Source organism: Neofelis nebulosa, chromosome 8 (assembly GCF_028018385.1).
Source record: "Neofelis nebulosa isolate mNeoNeb1 chromosome 8, mNeoNeb1.pri, whole genome shotgun sequence".
NCBI lineage: Eukaryota > Metazoa > Chordata > Mammalia > Carnivora > Felidae > Neofelis > Neofelis nebulosa.
Genome location: NC_080789.1, coordinates 2,407,143 through 2,428,499, shown reverse-complemented (window position 1 = coordinate 2,428,499; position 21,357 = coordinate 2,407,143). Strand labels below are relative to the sequence as shown.

The 21,357-nt window shown below is 54.3% G+C and overlaps 1 long non-coding RNA gene across 2 annotated transcripts; it reads left to right on the top strand.

Moving 5' to 3' along the window:
* The first annotated feature begins 4,484 nt into the window (after positions 1 to 4,484).
* Positions 4,485 to 12,576, top strand: LOC131483926 (uncharacterized). 2 transcript variants are annotated; one of them, XR_009247935.1, is made up of 5 exons: positions 4,485 to 4,676; positions 10,037 to 10,181; positions 10,861 to 11,011; positions 11,233 to 11,333; positions 12,534 to 12,576. It is a non-coding gene; the product is annotated as an uncharacterized LOC131483926 (long non-coding RNA). The 2 variants fall into 2 exon arrangements; XR_009247934.1 differs by lacking the exon at positions 12,534 to 12,576 and having other exon boundaries at positions 11,233 to 11,482.
* The last annotated feature ends 8,781 nt before the right edge of the window (positions 12,577 to 21,357 follow it).

Here is a 21,357-nt window from a genome sequence, read left to right as displayed (position 1 = left end):
ACACAGAGAGAGCACAAAGTGACACCCTGCCCTGGCAGTCTGTGGGGTCTGTGCCTGGAAGCACGGCCACTATGGGGGTGACAGGGGAAAGGGGGGGGTCCCCTCATCGTGGGTGATGGGAGAAAGGGGGTCCCCACATCACGGGTGATGGGGGAAGGGGGTCACTGCATCACAGGTGACAGGAGGGGGTCCCACATCACGGGTGATGGGAGAAGGGGGGTGGATAATGACATCGAGGGAGGGTCCAGCCTGGGCCTAGGGGCTGCTGCGGCTTTTAGCCTAGGTATGACGGGACCCCGCAGCATGTTCGAAGGAGCGCTGTGACCCCGGGGTCCCTTCACGTCACTCCCTCGGGCGGCTGCAGAGGAGCAAGGAAGCAGTGACCCAAGGGGATGCTGTCCTGAAGATGTGGGCAATGGGGACTTTGCTTGGACCTGGGTCACAGCTGCGGCTGTGAAGAGCTGGGACACACCAACACACCCCCAACATAGCACATGTGTGTGGGCTGCACAAACCGACCGTTCCAAGACCACTCCCTGGCTTCTGGTCCGGACAACGGGGCGTGGTCTGCGGTTTCCCGAGATGGAGAAAGCCGGAAACACTAGCGCTTTCTGTCCCCCCGGCGGACAGAGGCAGAAGAGGCCCAGCTGGCCGGTTCCTCCCCTGGATCGAACATCAGTGCCCCCGACGACCCAGAGCCACCAGCTTCGCCAAAACTAAGTGGCCAGGGTGGGCATCGCCCTTCCCTGCCAGGCCTGAGACGCCCCTTCCGAGTAGCAATACAGGGACAGCCGGCGCAAGAGGGACCCCCCCCCCAAAACAAATGGCACAACCTGGGGGCCCTATTCATCTCATAGGCAGTGAGGAGTTTGGGGGGGCCAGTGACGCCTGGCCAGGGAGCCCTGAGACTTCCTCCCCCATCCAGAGGCACATGGGGGCCTGGTCTGCAGAAATCCCTTCGCCCCCTCAGGCAGATCCGAGAGGAACCAAAGGGGACCCCAACAGCGCCAGAAAAGCCAAGGAGCCCAAAATAATACCACAAGGACTCTGGAAAGTGAGCTGTTAGCGTAACCATAGCCAGGGCCTGTAGGCTAACGTGAGCCAAGTGGTAACTTGCTAAAATAAAATATTTAAATAGGGTCCAGAGTCTCCAGACATGACAGACGAAGTGTCCGCAGTGTAACCGAAAACCACCATGCGAGTGAGAAAATATAACTAACAAATGTTGGTGCCAAGGTGAATCTGATGCTGGAATTATCAGACCAGATTTTAAGGCAGTCGTCATAAAAATGCATCAAGGATCAGTCACAGATTCTTTTGAAACAAAAGGAGAAAAAAAGAGAATCTCAGTGGGGAAATAGAAGTTGTAAGGGAAAAAAAGTATCGGGTGGAAACCATAGAATTGAAAAGCACAGTAACAGAAACTTTAGATAAACTTTCTGGGGTTTCTGGGGTGGAAATAAGGGACCAGAGTCTGGGAATTGAGGACAGAGCAAAGGGATCGCCCCGTTCTCAACACAGAGGACAAAGACAGAAAGAAATGGGCAGAGCCCCTGGGACTATGAACAATAAGCGAATCTCCAGCACCCATAAGCCAAGGTCCCAGGAGAGGGAAGCGTGGTCAGAACGAGGGCTGAAATAGCCCCAAAGGTGGTGAGAGACATAAGCCTGCAGATTGGGAAGGATGAGCCAAGCCCAAATCAAATAATCCCCAGAACATCCGTGCCTGGACATATCACAGTGAAGCTTCCGGAAACCAGTGACAAAGAAGAGGTCTTAAGAGTAGCCAGAGGTAAATGGCACGTCACCCACACAGGTGGGCACCCAATCCGGCAACAGCAGGTGCCCCACTGGAAGCCACAGGGGCCAGAGGTACGTGGACAGGAGAGGATCTCGAGGATTCTGTCTTGGCGAAGCTGTCCTCCAGGAGGGCCCGGGACATTCCCAGGTGACGTCACACAGAAAGGGATCATCACTAGAAGACCTGCTTTTAAAGACCGGGCAGAGGAAAGTCTTCAAACAGACAGGAAGTGATAAATGAAGAAGTCAGGGAGCACCAGAAGGGAAGAGAGAAGGAGAGAGAGAACGGGAGTAGCGCAGATACATACAGCCGGCGTCCTCCTCCTCCTCGGGGATTATCTGAATCATCTATGAAGGTTTCCAACAACAGTTGTAAGACCTCATTTTGTCCTCACTGCTGAATTATTGTTTAGATAGCTGGAAAGGGACCTGAAAGTTTGCCGTTACCTTACTTAGCATGTTTGAGGTATTATAGACTCTGTGCATTGTGCTGTGACCTTCGCGTATTCACCAGTCACCAACATTTATTGTGAACCTGTGGCGATTAAGATAGGATAATACTGATGCAGGGACAGGCAAAGGTAGAAATGGGCCAAGTAGGGCGCTCCAAAACAGGGCCCTGTGTGTTGGCGTAGAATGGAGCTGGTTCTCAACACAAGCAAAGGATGAGCCTTCAACAAATGGTGTTGAGACAATAGATTCTCCGTCTGGAGTAAAAATTCGATGGATCCCTACCTCATGTCACACATAAACATAAATTCCAGGTTGATTAAATATCCAAACAAGAAAAGCACAACCTCAAAGCTTTCAGAACTCAGCATTAATGTCTTTACGACTTCCGGATGGGGAAAGGTATCGTAAATGAGACACAAAATTATTCATCGCAAGGGAAAATTTGAAGTATCAAAACTTGTTTGCCAACGTGTAAGTCTCAAAAACATAATATTGACCACAAAGAGGGGTTTCAGTGTATGTGTCCAATATGCTATAGATTGTACATAATTCTTTTATAATTGTTATAATTCAAAACAATGACATCTGTAGTTCCTTGGCAAATATATGTGTCACAACACCAGCTTCATGATAGTGTGTGTGTCTGGTGATGGGGGGGGGGTGCTGGGATTAGGGAAGAGAAAAGAGCAAATGGGATGCTTCAATTCTCTTATCAACATTTTATTTTTAAAAGAGAATCATCTAAGCCAAGTACAGAAATATATTACGCTTTGAGAAAATAAAGTGGTGGGTATGAAAGTATTTTATTCCATAGACTTTTGTCTGAAATAGGACACTGAAGAAAGGAGAAATGTTTTAAATAACATTGGACAAATGAATTATTATCCAATAACATTGGATAAAATGAATTATTAAATAAGTAAGGATGTTGGAATTCTTCTCTGCAGACCTTAAGATACTTGAAATCACAGTGGTGTCTGTATTCCTGAGTTTACAGTTTGTTTCTTTATTGTTTATTGTTTTGAGAGAGACAGAGAGAGGGCATGAGCATGGTCAGCACAGAGCCCAACGTGGGGCTCGAACTCACGAACGTGAGATCATGACCTGAGCTGAAATCAGGAGTCTGATGCTTCACTAACTGAGCCACCCAGGTGCCCCTTATGGTTTATTTTTTATAGAACACCTGGGTGGCTCAGTCTGTTGAGCGTCTGAGTTCGGCTCAGGTCATGATCTCACGGTTCATGAGTTCAAGCCCCACGTTGGGCTCTGTGCTGACAGCTTAGAGCCTGGAACCCGCTTCAGATTCTGTGTCTCCCTCTCTCTGTCCCTCCCCCCCCCCCATGCTCTGTCTCTCTCTGTCTCAAAAATAAATATACATTAATATATATATATATATATATATATATATATATGTATGTATCTATCTACCACGAATAACGAGAAGGGACCGTTAAGATGCTGCTTTAAGGGGCACCTGGGTGGCTCAGTCTGTTGGGCATCCCACTTCAGCTCAGGTCATGATGTCACAGCTCGTGAGCCCGAGCCCCATGTGGGGCCCTGTGCTGACAGCTCAGAGCCCGGAGCCTTCTTCGGTTTCGGTCTCTCTCTCTCTCTCTCTCTCTCTCTTTCTCTCTCCCCTCCTCCGCTCATGCTCTGTCCCTCTCTGTCTCAAAAATAAATAAACATTAAAAAAATTTTTAAAACATATCTGACGAGTTGACGTCTTTTTCCTTAAGCAACACCGAGCGAGGAGTCATCGTTGCAACAAGCACCTCTTGGCTCCTCAAACACCCTTCTGCTAGAGCCCGTGCAGGTGCTGGCAGCTCAGCATCGTGCTTGGACTTCACGGCTGGGCGGGACTCGACGCCCCTTCCTGACGTTCTAAACCCGCCCCTTGAGCCCGTGGACAGCCAGGCATCTCCAGCGCCCTCTGGGAATTCACTGCTGCAGTCGTGACCTTCTTCCGAGGGGCTTTGCAGACGCCAGCCGTGCACCGCCCGGGCGCGGGGAGACGGCCCCCCCGCCGCAGTTCCCGCCCCCGTCCCTCCTCGTGCGGCAGGGTGGGAGCGCTGGACACTCCTGCCCCCTTTATTACCATGTACTGGCTGGAACTTAATGCTACATAAATCTCACATTATGAAGTCACAGCTCTACATATTCTTGGCTCCAAATGGTCCTCTGCACGGAACCGCCGGTGGTGCAGGGGTGGGGGCGGGGGGAGCAGCAGGGCACCGTCTGGGGGCCAGGGTTCCCTCACCGGGGCGTTTGAAAAATGAGTCTCCTCTCCCCAGCTGCTACTGTGGAGCATATGATTCCAATGCCTGAGAGATTATTTGTCCCACAACAAATGAACGAAAGAGCAGAAGAAGGCTTCCGCACAAGTGCCAAGAGCCTCAGAGAAGCAATGGCCTGAGCTCATGAAGGTAATGAGGGACCGGCTGATGGAGAAGCCATGAGTCTCTGGGGGGCGCTGTCGGGGCCGCGCGTCCCGGAGATCCGCTTGGGGGCGTCCCCAGGGGCTTTCTGCCTCCCCGAGTTTCCCCGATGTCTTCCTCGCTGCCCTCTGTTCTGCCAGGACCTCGGTGGCATGCCTTTGTTCTCTGCCATAGACTCCGAGTTATTCTTGCCCTGGCCCAGCTGGACTTTCTTTGCTTCCCGTTTTCTGTCTTTCCTCCTCCTCCCGGTGAAACCCAGCCTCCCGTCCTTGGGGCCCTCTCCTGCCCCGGCCGACCTCCCCTGGGCAGACACTCCGACCCCGGCTGGGTGGGGCTGGTTGTTTGTTGGTCCTCAGTGCTGGCCAGTGGCTCTGTGCCTCCACTGTCCCGAGGGTCCTTGGCCCCTGCAGGCTCCCGGTCCTGGGCCACGTCTGCTCCCTGTCTGTCCGAGGCAGTGTGGGGGTGATGGTGAGTACTTGACATACATTCAGGCTCAGTCCTAACGACACTTAACACTTTTTGTTAAATTGTTTCTAAAGAAGATGTGGGGGGTGTGGGGGGGGGCTGTATGAGTAATGGAATATTACTCGGCCATCAAAAAACAAAATCTTGCCATTTGCAACAACTTGGAAGGAACGAGAGGGTATGATGCTAAACGAAGTAAGTCACTCAGAGAAAGACAAATATCACGTGATTTCATTCATTTGTGGAATTTAAGAAAAAAACAGATGAACACATGGGAAGGGGAGGAAACTGACGAGAAAGAAACAAACCACAAGACATGCTTTAAAAAAATTTTTTTTAATGTGTATTTATTTTTGAGAGGGAGACAGAGCAGGAGCAGGGGAGGGCCGGACAGAGAAGGAGACACAGGATCCGAAGCAGGTTCCAGGCTCCGAGCTGTCAGCACAGGGCCCGATGCGGGGCTTGACTCCACGAACCACAAGATCAGGACCTGAGCCGAAGTCAGACGCTTAACTGGCTGAGCTCTGCTGGGTATCCGCGTCCTGGCTCACTAGCCTTGGGCGTGATTCTCAATTTCATCCTGTAACACCTGCTGCTGACTCAGGGTATCGCCCTGGCCACCTGTGGCACTGGGGTCCCTCCCAACGTCTGTGTCCCCTGTGGGTTTCCTCTTCTGCCCTCGCCACTGCCGAGACGGCGTCCTTGTCCCTGTTAGAGAAAACCAGAGCCGGACGGTAGTTGGTAGTCAAAATGGTAAAAACCAGTTTTATTCGGTAACTATTTCAACAGAGGGAAAGTGACCCCAGTGTGGAACCAGATCCGATTCCTAAAACCACCAGAAAGTGGAGATTTACAGCCAAGGTGCGGGGTCGGGGAGCCCGGAGGTTGCTGAGACCGAGGGGTAGTTCTTGACTAAAGTGACCCGACAGGAGTCTTGCTGAAGTCAGGTCACCCGCGGGCAGGGGGAGCAGGAAGCCAGTCGGATATGGAGGGTCAGAGATTCTGGCTACACAATGTGACGGGATTTCTGCTAGGACTGGTCAATACGAGGACTGACTCGGAAGCCCCGAGATGTGACCGAAGTGGTCCAGGAGGGTGTGCTATCACCCCACAGCAGAAAGCCCCAAACCCTGTCCCCTCCCCCTGGGACAATGAACACACCGGCGTCTTTGGGGCCAGAGCACAGTCTCCTTTGGCCACGTGTCCTTCTGAAGGGGAAGGGCCATCCCGCAGGTGACCGGCTGTTTGGTGACATCTACACGTGACCTTCCCTGTGCACCTGTGCCTTTCTCCTCCAGGCCCCTCCTCCAAGATCTGGCCCTTCTCCTTGACCGCGAGCTCGGACCAGGTGCTAGGTTGTTGAAGACGTGGCTCCTGGGTCCCGTCCGAGCAAATTAGTGACCAAAAACCCTCTACACGCCCTCCGCTCCCTGGTGAGAGGCAGCCTTGTGACCACTTCTCCCGGGAAGCGGCTGGGCAGGGCTGAGGCACGACGAGGGGGCTCTGTCTTTCTCCTTCTCCGGGGTGTCCTCACCGGCACCGGCTCCCCTGCCCTTCACGGGAGGCTCCGCGGGTCCGCGCATGCAGCCCCTTTAGTCCCCTCTGCAGATGAGGGCAGGTGCGAACTTCACGTGGCATCGCGCCTCAGGCCAGGGAGAACCCGGCCTCCCGACCCCCAGTCTTCCTCCTTCTTCCATGTTCGGACCGGGGACCCTCCGTGGGGAGGGCCCCTGTGGGAGGGAGCACGTGTTTGCGAAACAGGTTCCTGCAAAAAATGTGGTGCTGACACCATTCTCTGTCCCGACGGACCCCAAAGGCCCGCTACAAATGCTCCGGGACAGGCATCCCCTTTCTGCTCTGCCTGCTGGGTGTTGGCTCTAGGCCTCCCGGGGATCCAGGGGATGGCACGGGTCACAGGTCAGGGGGAGAGGGTACCCGAGGGAGTGGTCCACGCGCTGCTGGGAGCCCTGGAAGCGTAGGCAGGCTCTGCAGGACTTGTGCTGGGTGAGCTACCTCCCATCCCGAGGCCTCTGCTCTCTCCGGCAAACCCCCCACCAGGCGGACGCTCGCCCTCCACCCGCAGAGCCATCACTCTCAAAAGCCATCACTTGCACCTTCCCGTCTCAAACCCCAAATACTCCTCCCTGTAGGCCGTATGAGGGGGAGTGGCTGTCACGCGTTACAGATGGGGACCCGGAGGGTTCGGCAGGTCAGTGGCTTGCCTGGAGTCGCGCAGCCCGGGGTGGGGGCAGGCTGCGGGTCTCCTGGTATTTTCTCCCATCTTGAGCCACTTCTTTGCAGAGAACTCATACAGTCTCTGCCCAGGGGATTAGACTGTGGGGCACCTGCTGGGGTCTGAGACAAAGGTCTTCAGGAGAGGCCAAGGGAACAGGAGCTCGGCAGGTGAGGTCCGGTGGACGACCAGCAGCCCCTGGGCGGAGGGAGGGCACGTTCCTGGCCCCTGGCTCCCAGCGGCTACATCGGGGCCCTCGAGGTGCGTGGTGACAAATTTCCGCGGCGCCTCGTTTCCCGTAAAGGATGGTCAGTGCAGCTCACCTCCCAGGGGCTCAGGGTGAGTTCCGCAAACCTCATCCTTCTCTTGCTCTCACACCGGAAGGCCCATAAACGGTGCTTGTGGCGACCCGTGGGGTGGAGGGACCACAGCGCGAGAGAACTGCGGGATGCACGTGAGCCTCGTCGACAGCGTGAGGGGAGTCCGGCTGGGGGCGAGGAGGCCCACGGATGCCCGCCATGCGTGCGGAGCCTGGGGGGAGGCACCTCCTCCTTCTTTAACCTTTCAAGTTTATAAAGTTGTGTTCGTCTAGCTTGTGGAAGAAGAGGAATTAGTGATTTATTTGCACAGGTTTTCTGAAAAGTCTTTTTCAAGGATTGCCAGGAGCTGGCCTGTTGGGGAGACGGATGGACAGCTCCGGCCGTAAAGATCCCTAAGTGACATTTTTGTGAGAGTTATTTTCAGAGGGTCATTGCTGCAAAATTGCAAGAGCAAACCCGCACTTAGCGCCTGAGTCTTCTAGAAAACGCTGCTGCAGAGAGCCAGCCTGAGGCCATGAGCACGGAAGACGTTCATTGGTGCGGGCCATCGGGAGAGAGACCCATCCGTCTGACCTCTCAGACTCAGAACTGGCCGCAGCATCCTGTGCAGGAGGGCCAGGACTCCAGGCCGGCCTTGGGGCACAAAGCTGGGCCAGCACAACTCTCCTTCTCCGGGACCAGAAGGCGAGGATGGGCCCCACGCCCTTTGGATCACGTGGCTTGGATCCCAAGTCCCCAGATCTGAGCTCCAAGGTCAGCATTTTCCTCCTGAGACCTGGACACAACCTCGGGCCAGGAGGATGCCCCGGGATAGACAAGGACTTGGGAGTGAGCTGAGGAATGAGATCACGGCCCGTACTTACCAGCACGAGTATCCACAGAGCCTCGGTTTCCACATCAAGAATGGGTGCAGGGATAACTACGTCACTGGTCGTTACTTACTCATCAGACATAAGGTGTCACCGAGTGCTGCTGATCACCCTCAGCTACCGCCAGAGGTTCTGCTTGTGTGCCACATCCTCCTACCACGTGGCATTGGCATGCACCTTGTGGACTGTCAAACCACACCACTTTTGTGTGGCCATCAGGAGCATGGAAGTGAAGTCAACTTGCTAATGCGTTTGTATTGGTTTCCAATCGATTTGTAACAAATTTTCACGACTTGAGTGGCTTAAAGCAGCACAAGATTCTTACCCTTTGGTTCTGTGGGTCAGGCAGCTGACGTGGACGTCCCTGGGCTGAAACCACGGCCCGGCCCCTTCCAGCCTCTGGAGGCTCCACATCCCTTGGCTCCCGGCCCCTCCCACCACCTTCAGAAGCAGCCAAACACTCTCCCTATTTCCGGGTCAGACGGTTAGCGTCCTTCATTCCTCCTTGCCTCGTAGCCTTCCGGAGGTCAGGACGCGGGCAGTTTGGGGGGCCGTTATTCCCCTGACCAACCTCTGTATTCTTAAGACTGCTTCATATTTACAGTCTGATTCTCTGGACCTTGTCGATTAAGAATTTCCTGTATTTCTGACTGTCCGCACAGCACACTCTGTGATCACCAGCACTCGTGTAGCACTCCGGAAGGGGATGATCCACTTGGGGGTCTGGATTTTCCAAGCCACTGGTCCCATTCTGCAAGCTTCAGGCGCACACGCCCAGGCACTGACCACTGTGAGAAGACCACCAAGTGGCCAACAGGCATGACTAAATACGTCCGGATTTCCAAGGCGCTACAAGCAATGGTTCATCCTAGAATTGACGAAATACGGCATTCTTTTATACGACCGACAACGAGTATCAGACTGTGCTTGAGAGGCGGTATTCCGTTAGAATGTGAACTTGAGGACGGCACCATTTTCTCTATGGCTGATGCCACATTGCCCCTACGGGGAAGGACGCCTGGAAAGAAGTCGGCGCTCGGGGAGTGCCGAATGGACGGATGAGCGAATGAATATCGTCAATGAGACATTCTTATTATGCAGGTAAGACTTCCTCAGAATCGCCAGAGGTATTAAATGAGACAACGTTGGCATGTTGTCTGCATAGAGAAAAGAAATAAACAGCTGTCTCCTCCTCGGGCCTGCCAGGCGGACAGCAGGACAGAGGGACGGACGGCCCCCAGCCCCTCGCGCTGAGTGTGTGCAAAGCGGCGTCTGAGTGACCCGGTGGAGGCTGGCGGCCTGCCCATCTGGACAGAGGGATGGATGGTTGTCATCGCAAAGAAATGGGAGTCACTGGGGTCGCTGAGGTTTGCGAGGCTTTTGCTGTGTCCTGTGGTGCAAATGATCCCACATTATGTGTCACCTGCCTGACTCTCGGTGTCTTTGCATGTGTTCTTGGAGACAAAGGCCCACTGGTGCCGTCACGAGTTGAGTTCAAGAAATTGACCCAGAATGTCAGGACGTCCCCAGGAAGAACGCTGAGGGCACAGACGCCCCAGGGGGAGGCCCCTCCGTACCTTCCCGACCGCGCTGGTCCCCTTGTCAAGTAGGTGGCGGGTGCAATGTCAGAGGGAACGTCTGGGTGTGCTGCCTGAGTCAGCGTGCGTGTGTCCCATCCAAGCAGGGACGTGTGACCTCTTCCGGTGTGGGCGTAGCAAGATGCCCGTGTGATAGTTCCGGACGGCAGATAAATGTTTAAACGGCCACGTCATATGATTTATGTTTCATATCTGCTCTCGGTCTTGGGTTTAAAAATTACTTCCTATGCGAAACGCTGTCCTCTGCGGTTCTCCCGCGAATGTGCCCTTCCCCACCCTCCCCACGTGGCGTGATCATACTGACTCGGCAACGAGGATGCGGGGGCAGCCTGTGCGGGTGAAAACCTGGCTCCAGGTCCTGGGTCTGCGACCTCGTGAAGCTGTGTTTCTGGGAAGCTGTACGTGGGGTTTGCACCTGGAAACTAGTAATTTGAACTAAAGTAGGGATTGTAGGAAAAGTTCTGGATGCTGCTGATCTCTTCCCCGGGCCCTTCCTGGAAAGGAAACACATGGTCCTGGGGTTGGGGGGGGAAGGGGAAGACCCCAGTGTTGAATAAACATGCCAGCACCTCCCAGCTCCAAACCTTGACTCTGAGGGCAGAAAGAAACCTTACAGAGGCTCACGATAAACCAGAAGCAGACTTAACTTCGGGACAATATATTAAATGCAGCCTCTTCTATTTTTAGGCTTCCATCTTGGGGCCTGAAACCTTGAACACCAATGAAAGAACGCACCTGTGTTTCCAAGAGGCTGGTGACCTTCAGAGTTCTTTTTCCGGGGGGAAGAAATTTAATTTAATCTCGTCTCCTCGTATTTGTTCATGTTAGATTACATTAAGTGAGTTATTTTTAATCATTGTTCATAAATCACAGCAAGGGTATGCCCTGAGGCACAAAACATTTGCATAAAGATATTAATTGTGGCTATCTCTCCTTTTGGGTTCATGGGAAATTAGATGCATGTGTAGGGGGGTAGACAGGGAAGGGGCGAGGATGGGGTGAAGGAAACAGCCCTGCTCGGGTGTCCTAGCCTTCCTGACAACCTTCTTCAGTTCACAGAGTGCAACCCAGAACCTTAAGATCTTCTCCAGATGTCTCCTCATCCGAGAAGCCCACCTTGACTTCTCTAGGCCAAAAGATGGCTCCCTCCTCCATCACATGTGAGCTGTGAACAGCCTTTCTCAGAAAACTCACCCATGGCTGAGTCCCCGTGTAGACTGGGAGCCCCCTGCCTGTCACGCACGGTGGACAGAGTGTCCCCCAGGCTGCTCTCGTGGTCGGTGTTTATTAACAGACGCTTACTGATGAAGCCTGCAGAGAATCGCTTTGTGTATAACCATGCTCTCTCTATTCCCCTGTCTTTTTCCCCTGACAGGGGCCCCTCGTGCCCCCTCCCCCAGCCCCGGGGCGTGGGTAGGACGAGCATTGGGAGCCCCAGGCACTAGAGGGGAGTTTTCTGCACCCCGTGCTCCTGGCTGCACAGGGGTCCAGGAAGTGCAGGGCCCAGGCCCCTCCCCTCCCTCACTTGGCTGTGGATGCACCTGCTCCTTCCGGCGCCCTCCGTCCCTGTGCTTGGTCTGAGGTTTCATGCGGAACCAGCCCTGCGCTATTTGGGAGGACGGGTCACAAGAGGGTTCTTCCTGTCACCTCCCAGCTCTGCTCCACCCTCCACCCAGCCTGTCCCTGCAATGGCTCTGCCCACCCGCCCCGGACAGCCTGCTGGGCGTCACTGCCTTCTCCCATCCATCCACTGGCTCAGCAGCAATGACACCAAGGACTCCACGGATGCTGGAGCAAGCCTGGGGTGGAGGGTGCCCGCGATGCAGGGCTCGAGAGCTGGTTCTCGCTCGGCTGTTCACTCCCCAGAGCCCAGACGCTTCACCCTGACTCTGACGGGGTCTCTAGTGTCCTGGGGCCTGTCCTGGTGCGAAGTGTGGCCAGCTAGACGAGCACTCTCAGTCCGGACGGACACTGCCTGGGCCCTCTGTTCAAATAGGTTCAAGGGGTGCCTGGGTGGCTCAGTCGGTTAAGCGTCCGACTTCGGCTCAGGTCATGATCTCACGGTTTGTGGGTTCGAGCCCCGTGTCGGGATCTGTGCTGACAGCTCAGAGCCTGGAGCTGCTTCGGATTCTGTGTCTCCCTCTCTCTCTGCCCCTCCCCCACTCTCACTCTCTCTGTCAAAAATAAATAAACATTAAAAAAATGCATTCAAAAAACTGAATCAACAGGAGGCTCCCTGAGGGGTGTCTCTGAGATTTTCAGAGGCCTGTGTGGGTGGGGGTTCCCTTGGGGTGGGGGTTCAAGGCCACATGTTTCCTGGCTTTGCTATTGATTATATCACACACGTGTGCGTCCTACAGTGTCCTGGGGGGACTGCAGTGACACAATCACGGCCAGGAGAACGGATGGGCGCCGCCCCTGACAGCACTGAGGACGCTTGACCTGCACTTGCCCCTCGAACGCCCCCGGCGGCCGCATCCCGTCGATGCTGTCTGCGCTTCGGCAGCACCAGTGAGGGAGCTGAGGTACAGAGAGCCTCAGACGCTTGGGTGATCAGGGCAAAGTTCAGAGCTGAGCTCACAGGCGTCCCCACGCCCTCATGCCTCCGTCTCAAGGACACGGTCCCTGGGCCACCCCAGGGTGGGACTTTGGGGCTTTGCCGTCCAGCTGAGCGCAGCCTGACCTGTCGTTCAGAGAGAAATGAGCGCATCTGATGAAATCCATTGGTGCCCCTTCCTAATTAACTGTCTTTATTACATCAGGAGTCCCCACGCCAGCCATGGGCTGAGTCCGAGTCCCCTCGTCCGTAATAGAAAGGTGACCTGGTGCCTGGCCTTCCGCGGAAAAGGAGCGCCTCGGGGGCGGGGGGCGGGCCCAGCAGAGAGGAGAAAGCACCAGAAGACGACGTGGTGGGACTGGCGGGGCTCTGCTGGCCTGTCCACCCTCCCGGAGCCACAAGCCTGGCTTCGCGGCCATGTCCCCTTTCTTTGCGGAAAGCCTCCCTCCGGGGCCCATCTTAAGTGGCCGCCCCAGCATCACCGGACGTTGCCGCTGGTTCCCCCACGCTCGTGCCAGCCAGCCTCAGCAGGGCGTGACTGCTGAGCTTCTCATTTTCTTTCCCCTTAATTCGTTTCTGTGTTTTTGCAGAAACGACAGGCTGAGCTTCGAGGCGACGGTGAGGCTGCTGCCGGTGGGATTTTAGCGCCGCATTAAAGACAGCTTCCAAATGCAAGTGTTGTTATACGTTTATTTCCAGCCTCAAGAAACATCTCGACAGTCTGACCCGCGTTACGGAGGCTCTCGTGTCTGTGAGTGAAGTATCTTTGACAGTAAACCAGGGCTTTAGGAGGGGCTCACCACGTCCTCAGGAGGGTCTCCGGGGGAAACGGAGTGGCTGAACTTGGCCAAGACCACAGGGTCTGGGGCAGCAGAGACACTGCTCTGTATTTTGATTTTGTGATTGTACCGGTCCGTCCACCCACCCAGTCACCACTTGCTGTGTTCCTGCCACGTAGCAGGTGCCGTATGAAGCCCTATGACAGAAGCGGAGTCCCTTCCCACCGATGGCTCCTGGTGCTTAGTCTCTGCTCCAGGAGCCTCCCGTAGCGAACCTCCCATGTCCAGAGCACCTGAGCTGGGGGTGTGTTTGTGGGGAGTTACCCCAACAACCCAGGAGTCAGAATCACCGAAGCGACTCCACCGTAATTATCTTACAGGTCCTCTGTTCGTATTTACATGACAGTTAGCTGTGCTCGGCTGGCATTTCGCCTTGCTTTGTAATCGCCCCTGAAGGACTCTCGGCCTCAGACCAGCACCTGCTCGGCAGCCCAGGGGGTAGATGGCCCAGCCAGGCCTTTGACTCCTGCGCAGCCCAGACTGACGAGAAAGTCTTGGCGTCCCTGAGATTACTGGAGTTATTCCAACACAGGGCACGCAGGGGCAGATGCATCGTGGCTCTCAAGGAACCGGGCTAAGAGGGAGAAAGCAGAGGTCACCAGGGGTCGGAAGGACGGCCCAGTCCCGCAGAGGAGATTCTGTGTCCACAGCAGCAATAGAAAGGAAACAGAAGGAAACGCGAGCCCTGAGTGGCAGCCAGTGTGAGCCTGGGGAGGGGCTGGACTCGCCTGGGCGAGGGGATGGGAGCGAGATCCGTGTCTGGACAGACGGCGGGCCACAGCAGCCACTTGCCCTGGGCACAGCACGGAGCCCCCCAGGGACGCCGGGAGAGAGGAAGGCCCTGGAGGCCGAGACGCTCACCCAGAAAGAGGCTGGGTGGGAACCTCTGGCCCACAGCCTGCGGAGGACAAGACACCATTCCTCCCGGTTCTGGGTGGAAAGAAAAGGCTGCGTCCCTGTCCACCTGAACCAGCCTGTTGCCCGTGAGGGCGCCAGCTAGGGCTGCCCTAGACGGGGACGGACCACACCCTGGAGCCACGGCCCAATCCTGTGGGCTCAGATGGGAGTTTTAGGGGGACTGAGTCCGTAGCTTAGCTCTTCTGAAAGAAAACGGGCTTGGAAATGGTGTCGAGTGTGTTCAATCCTGGCTAAAGACTTTGGTCTCTCTGGAGCTGGCTCCCCCCAGGCCTGCAGGGCACATGAGGGCCCGGGAGGCAGGCAGCCCCCTCACAGTCACTCCACAGCTTTTGAAACGAACTCTTACAGCCCAGGGTGGCTGAAAGGGACGCGAAATTAAGGGCATTTCCTCTGGTCTTTTGACCCAAATACTGTGATATCTGAAATACTCCAGGAAAAAAACAATGTGGCAAGAGCAGGAGCCTCATGGGGCGGGGGGCACTCGCCCTTGGATGGTCTGGAAAAACAAATGGCCCCCGCTCCTGTCTTTGCTCGGCTACAGAGCCGGGACCAAAGGTCCCCGCTCCACCGCCAGCGCCGTTCTCCGGGGACATCATTACCGGGGATGCGGCCATTTGTTAGCGAGCGTTGTGTGGTGTTTACATGTAACAACTTTTATTGGCTATCCTTCCTCTCGTCCTGGGAAGCGTCTTTTGTCTCACCAGGCAGAGCCACCAAATCGTATGATGAAATAATCATCGTGATAATTAACCCCTTTCATCAAAAGAGTTAAGAAAACAGTCGAGGGCCACATATTAATAGCACTAATATTTAGCACTGGAAAAAAAGTGAGTTTTCTTGCTGCGGTGAGGCCCGCGGAGCCGGCCGGTGCCTGTGATTGATGTTCTGCGGGTTTGGCCCGCTTGGCGGGGAGCGCACAGACATTAATTAGGCTCCACTTCGGCAGATGCCAGCCCCAGTATCCTCAAGCTTCAGCCCAAATTGCTGCTATCACTCCCAGCCTTCTTCCTGGCAGACATTATTACATTCGTGATGATTCAAATAGATTTTCTGCAGGCATTAAATTTTGAGTAAACAGACCCAAATTAACAGCTATTTATGACATTTTACTCCAGGGATCAAATCAAAAGCACTCATTTCGTATATAAATATCTCTTCTTCTCTGCTTTTAATGATCGAATATCATTTTTGCGGTTGTTGTTCTTGAAGGCAAAATCAGACACACGCCACCCCCTCCGGGCTCTGTGGTCACGTGGGCCCCTTCCCTCCAATCCAGAGACCGCCAGCACCTTCCGGAAGCAGGGATGGAAGCTGGTTAATTCTCCATAATTCAGGGAAACAAGGCGTAGATCTGAAGCCCGCTCTCTGGGGCTCCTTCTCGTCCACGGCAATGGCTGCGTTTTAATGAGAACAATTTAGTCTGTTCTAATGTCACCATCAGGGCACCACGGGCCTCACCAGAACCTGATTTGGGAGATGGTCTTTTCATTATTTTTGGTGTCGTTCAGGCGACAGAGGAGTGTGAGTCTCTCCCAGTGACCTTGCTGGTGGCAACGTCGCATTTAGCGCTAATGAGGATAGCTTCACGGTCCAAGGACGAGAGGGCTGATGGGGGCACAGCGGCAGCTGTGAGCAGGACCCCCCCCCCGCCCCCACCGCTGCCCGCGGTCACGTGACACGTTCAGTCATTTACTGCCTGCAACCATGAGACATCGTCATCTTTGGGCCAAGCTAACTGTCTACTGGCCTGGGGACCGCTCTCGGACTCCAGGAAAGTTTGAGTCACAGATGACGGGGCAGAGTGGCACCTTTCCCGCTCAAGAGGAGAAAAGACAAGTCTTCGCTCATGTATGAATGCGTCTGGTAAGGTCTTCACGACGGACAGAAGACTCAGCAAGGTGTTGCAGATGTTGCCAGAATGGAGAAATGTCTTCCTCTCAATGGCAGAGGGAACACACCCATCCAGTTTGGCTTCTGCTCAAAGGCGCCTTAGAATGACAATACAGGGACTCTCCAGAGGCTGGACCCACAGGGGACCTACAGACAAAGAAATGATGACAGGAGACAGCATGAGCAAAAAGGAGTACATCAGTCCAGGACGTCACACACCCTGGCTTTAAGTTTCGGGAGAGGCTTTCACACGGGGTGGGGGACGGAACTCACCAAAGAAATTGAGGAGCATTTCCCAGGACCAGAGACCAGGAGGCTCTAAACTGAAATTTCTCTTGACACAGCAAAGAGCACAGCTGGGGATCTGGTTCTGCAGCCCGGGGTTAACCTACTGTGATTCGGGAGCAGCAGGCGAGCTGGGCACCAAGCACAAACTAGCTCACTGCCCCCACCCCAGGTGGGGTACCTGGGACGGTCCTCAGGCCCTCCCGCTGCCCCAGGACAACGGAGAGGACAGAAAACAAATGGTTAAACTGATGAGTTTGCAAATGTCTCAAATTACAAGAGAAAAGCTATCTCATCATTAGCCTCATCTCCAGAAACCTATAGACTGTTTCCTGGAGCCCCAACATCACCCTCGCCTCCATAGTGATGTGGGGAACAAAGCCAAGAAGGAAATGTAGATAAAATTATGTGTCCTTATAGCCTGCAGCCCACGGGCAAATGCTGGAGGCAAATCCAGAGTAGAACGTTTCTCCAGGTATCCCCTACCTTCCTAATGTCAATGCTTTGCTAGAGGGCAACAGCCTTAGCTTGACAGTAGCCAGGCCTCAGGTATCTTCTGAGTCCTCTTTAGCACATGAAAGTCCTTCTGGAGGCTTCCCTTTAGCGTCTACTGCCCCCCTCCAACTTCAAAGTCCATAACCAGTCACCATGCACAGCGCCAGCCCAGCGCAGCTCTTCCTGCCCAGGGGTCCTGTCCCCGTGCTTTAGTAAAATCACCTTTTTGCACCAAAGACGTCCTCAAGAATTCTTTCTTGGCCATCGGCTCCGAACCCCGTGAACCCCACCATCACCCCCAAACCTCATCAGCTACACCCGGAATAGTAGCTGCGATCAGCAGCCGCCAGTGTTTGGGTTGAAACTCGTCCTTAGTTCTTCGGCATGCTTCTGGCTTCCGGCCGTAGAACAGAAGGAAACGGCCGACGAGACAAAGCCCCACCGCTGCCCTCGCCCCGTCTGCTGATGGGCCAGACCTCCGAGATCCGCCAGGCACGTGGCACGGCCATACGTATCCCGGTTGTGGGAGAGAATAGTTCAGGACCTGCACTTGGCCATCCTGCCAGACAGAGGAAAACCATGCGGGATTTATGCTGCTTGCTACAAATGTCTCTTCCGAGTCCACATTCAAAACCCGCACAGATAATCACGGGGTGGCCCGACCGACCCATTGGACCCGGGGTGAGACCACTTTAAGCCAAACTCCGTGGATCGTCTGACTCCCTGTTGGCCACGCTGGTGTGCTGGGTCTCCAGGGGTTAGCCTGAACTCTGAATAGCATATAGTACTTCCCTTTCCTGACAGCTGTCCTGGTAAATGGCCACATCTCCCTCTGGAGAAGGACTGGGGCACATTCCGAGTACGCGTCGTGAGGCCCTTCGCCAGAGGGACTGGGCTTTCCCAGAGAGAGGGCCTCGGTTCCGTAAACTGGTTACAGTCTAAGCACAGGGTGTGAGGTCGTGAATCACTATGGAGACACGAATCACGTTTCTTGCACCAGAATAAGACATTATTCCCAGAACATTGAATAAGGGACGAGTGAGAAAACTTGCCTATTTCACTGCCGTTACATTTCACTGGAGCCCAGTGACGCAGCCTGCCGCCATGACACCGGCCTTCAGAGGGCAGCCACCACGGGGTCAAGGGGTTCTTAATGTCCCGGGGAAAGAAGTGCCCTGTGCGAGGCTTAGGGGCTGCTGAACTCCGCGTTGTATAGGGGAGAGCCGCTCCAGTCTTCCACCAAGGTGGCCAGTCTGCCCGGGAGAGAGGACGTTTTGGTTTTAAAACCCAGCAGGTCCCGGGCAAACTGGCGGGAGTGTGTCACCTCACTCAGGAAGGATTTGTGTAACTCATCTTCAACCAGTGGGGTGTCCGATGAGCGTCCAGGCACAGCACATGCTTAGAGCTCCCAGCCGCTCGAGTGGAGACTTTTACATCCCGGCCCAGTGCGTCCTTACTAACGCGTTCGCCCCGATCCAAGCTTAAATTGCCTTGTTTCCGGTCTAGCCTGCCAGAATCCATCCCTAAGGGTTCTTAGGTACCTACTGATCCAAACGGGTGAGATCTTATGGCTGCTTTGCGCATACGCTGCCTGCCTTCTCCCAAAGCAGACCTTGCAACCGTCCCTCTGGGCTAAGCTGAGATTTAAGTACATGAGGGGCTTGGGAGGGAGTCCTGAGAAAACTGGCATCCCCTTATGAGGTCACGGAAAAGTGTTTATACAGCAGGATGTTAACTCATCGGAAACAGGAGTCCAGCAGCTTCTGCCAGCGAGAGACCCCCATGAGTGTTTGGAGGTTCAAAGTCCCCAGCTCCTTGTGTGTTCCCAAACATCTCCGTAGGTCCCACTCATTTCCAGTCAGTTCTTTGTGTGTTTTTTTTTTTTAACATTTTTTTATTTTTCAGACAGAGAGAGACAGAGCATGAACACGGGAGGGTCAGAGAGAGAGGGAGACACAGAATCCGAAACAGGCTCCAGGCTCTGAGCGGTCAACACAGAGCCCGATGCGGGGCTCGAACTCACAGACTGTGAGATCATGACCCGAGCCGAAGTCGGACGCTTAACCGACCAAGCCACCCAGGAAGAGAGATAGCACATGCATGTGTGAGTGGATGAGGGGCAGAGAGAGAGGGAGAGAGAGAATCCCAAGCAGACTCCGCACTGTCAGCACAGAGCCTGACGTGGGGCTCGATCCCACAAACCATGAGATCGTGACCTGAGCTGAAAACCAAGAGTCCGACGCTTAACCGACTGAGCCCCCCGACCCAGGTGCCCCTCCAATCCGTCCTTAATCCCAGCATGGAAGTTAGGAAATTTGTGAGTTGTACGGAATGTCCACTTTGAATCCCTGCAAACCGCTCAATTATATCATGTACTTGATCCTCAGTCACAGCTGCCCTGGGGCCACTCAAGAGAAGAGACTCATTTCTGGCTGCCCTACAAGCCTTCTGGTTATCCCAGCATGCTTCACGGTGCAAGACCCTTAATTTAACTTGCTCTCAAAGTCTCTCCAGGGATGTGATCGGAGCCACACGTACCCTGCAATTACCTCAATGTCCGTCACCGTTCCTGTGGCCATGGTGCTCAGGGGAAACAGTGGCTTCATGACTCACAACCATGTGCCAGCACTCCCGAGGTACCACAGGTACAGGAGTTACTGTTCAAAACTCTGGGCCAGCAAGAGGGGCCCCGTGCATTCACCCACGACGTGAGAAACCCAGTCTCTAAATCCCATTTGGAGGTTCAAGTTCCTGGTGCCTCGTGGTAGCAACAAGTATCGATGAGGATCTCGGTAGAAAACGGAATTCGTGGATGGGGCAAACGGAGAGATTAACGAAGTGGAATAGTTGACCTTGAACCTTGTGGGGCTAGGGGCACCGGGCCCTGCACAGCCCGAAGTCTGCGTATAATTTAGACTCCCTAGAAACTAAACTACGAAGAGCCCACTGTTGACCAGAAGCCTCCCTGATGGCCTAAACTATTAGCACACATCTTGTGTGTTGTATTTATTACATATGGTATGCTTACCCTAAGGTAAGTTAGAGAAGAGAAAACATTATTAAGAGAATCATAAAGCAGACGAAATGCGCTTATAGCCCTGTATGGTATTTGTCGACAATAATCTGAGTATAAGTGGACCTGCGTGGTTCAAACTGTGTTGTTCAAGGGCAGGGTTAACAGTAGTAATGGAACTGCAGGTGGAATTAAGGCAGGAAATGCAGGTCAGGAGGCAGCCCACACTTGGCAGCAGGAGGTCTTGGGAACCGCAAAGGCAAGAGAAGGGAGGTGTTACCAGGTCCTGCGAGCTCTGGAGCTCCCCGAGGGGTGGCCTTCGAGGCACGGGCTTCCAGAGGAGAGGTGCTGGATGCAGGCCCCCGCCGACCTCTCCACTGGGGAGCTCCACAGAAGGCAGCTGGCAAGTTCACAGCCGCGGGTGTCAGGACCGGGAAGGCAGGTAGACAGCGTGCAGGGGAGGTGCGGGCAGAATGACGATGGGGTCCCCCTCGTCCTTCTCTACCTGGCTGGTGTTCAGAGGCCGTCTTGGACACACTGGATGAAAGTTTTGCTAAAAGCATCCCTAGGTGTGGAGTTGGCTTTATCCGGCCTGGATATGAGTGCTTCTTTTTTATTTATTTTTTAGTTTTTAGTATGTATTCTTTTTTGAGAGACAGAGAGAGACAGAAGGTGAGTGGGGAGGGGCAGAGAGAGGGAGACACAGAGTCCAAAGCAGGCTCCAGGCTCCGAGCCGTCAGCACAGAGCCTGACGCAAGGCCTGAACCCACAAACCGTGAGATCATGACCTGAGCCAGAGTCGGACGCTCAACCGACTGAGCCACCCAGGCGCCGGGATATGAGAGCTTCTTATGCTGGAGGGACTCATGTCTTCTTACATTATGGGAATTTAGCTCGGTGAGTATGCCTTCCTCTCTGTTCGCTTTCTCTTTCCTTGTGTGTGGGGGGGAAATATTAGACTTCCTCATTCTGTCATTAAGACAATTTCGAATGATGGTTGAAACATGATCTCTGACGACCACCTGGGTTTAAGTCCTACTTCCATAAGTTCCTAGCTGGGTGACCTTGGACATGTTACAAACCCCATTGTCCCTCTGAAATCTCACCCATAAAACGAAGATGATGTTGGTAGTTTGCACGACTGCATGACCTCCTAGGAATAGAAGTTTTCGCTGAAATGGTGAGGA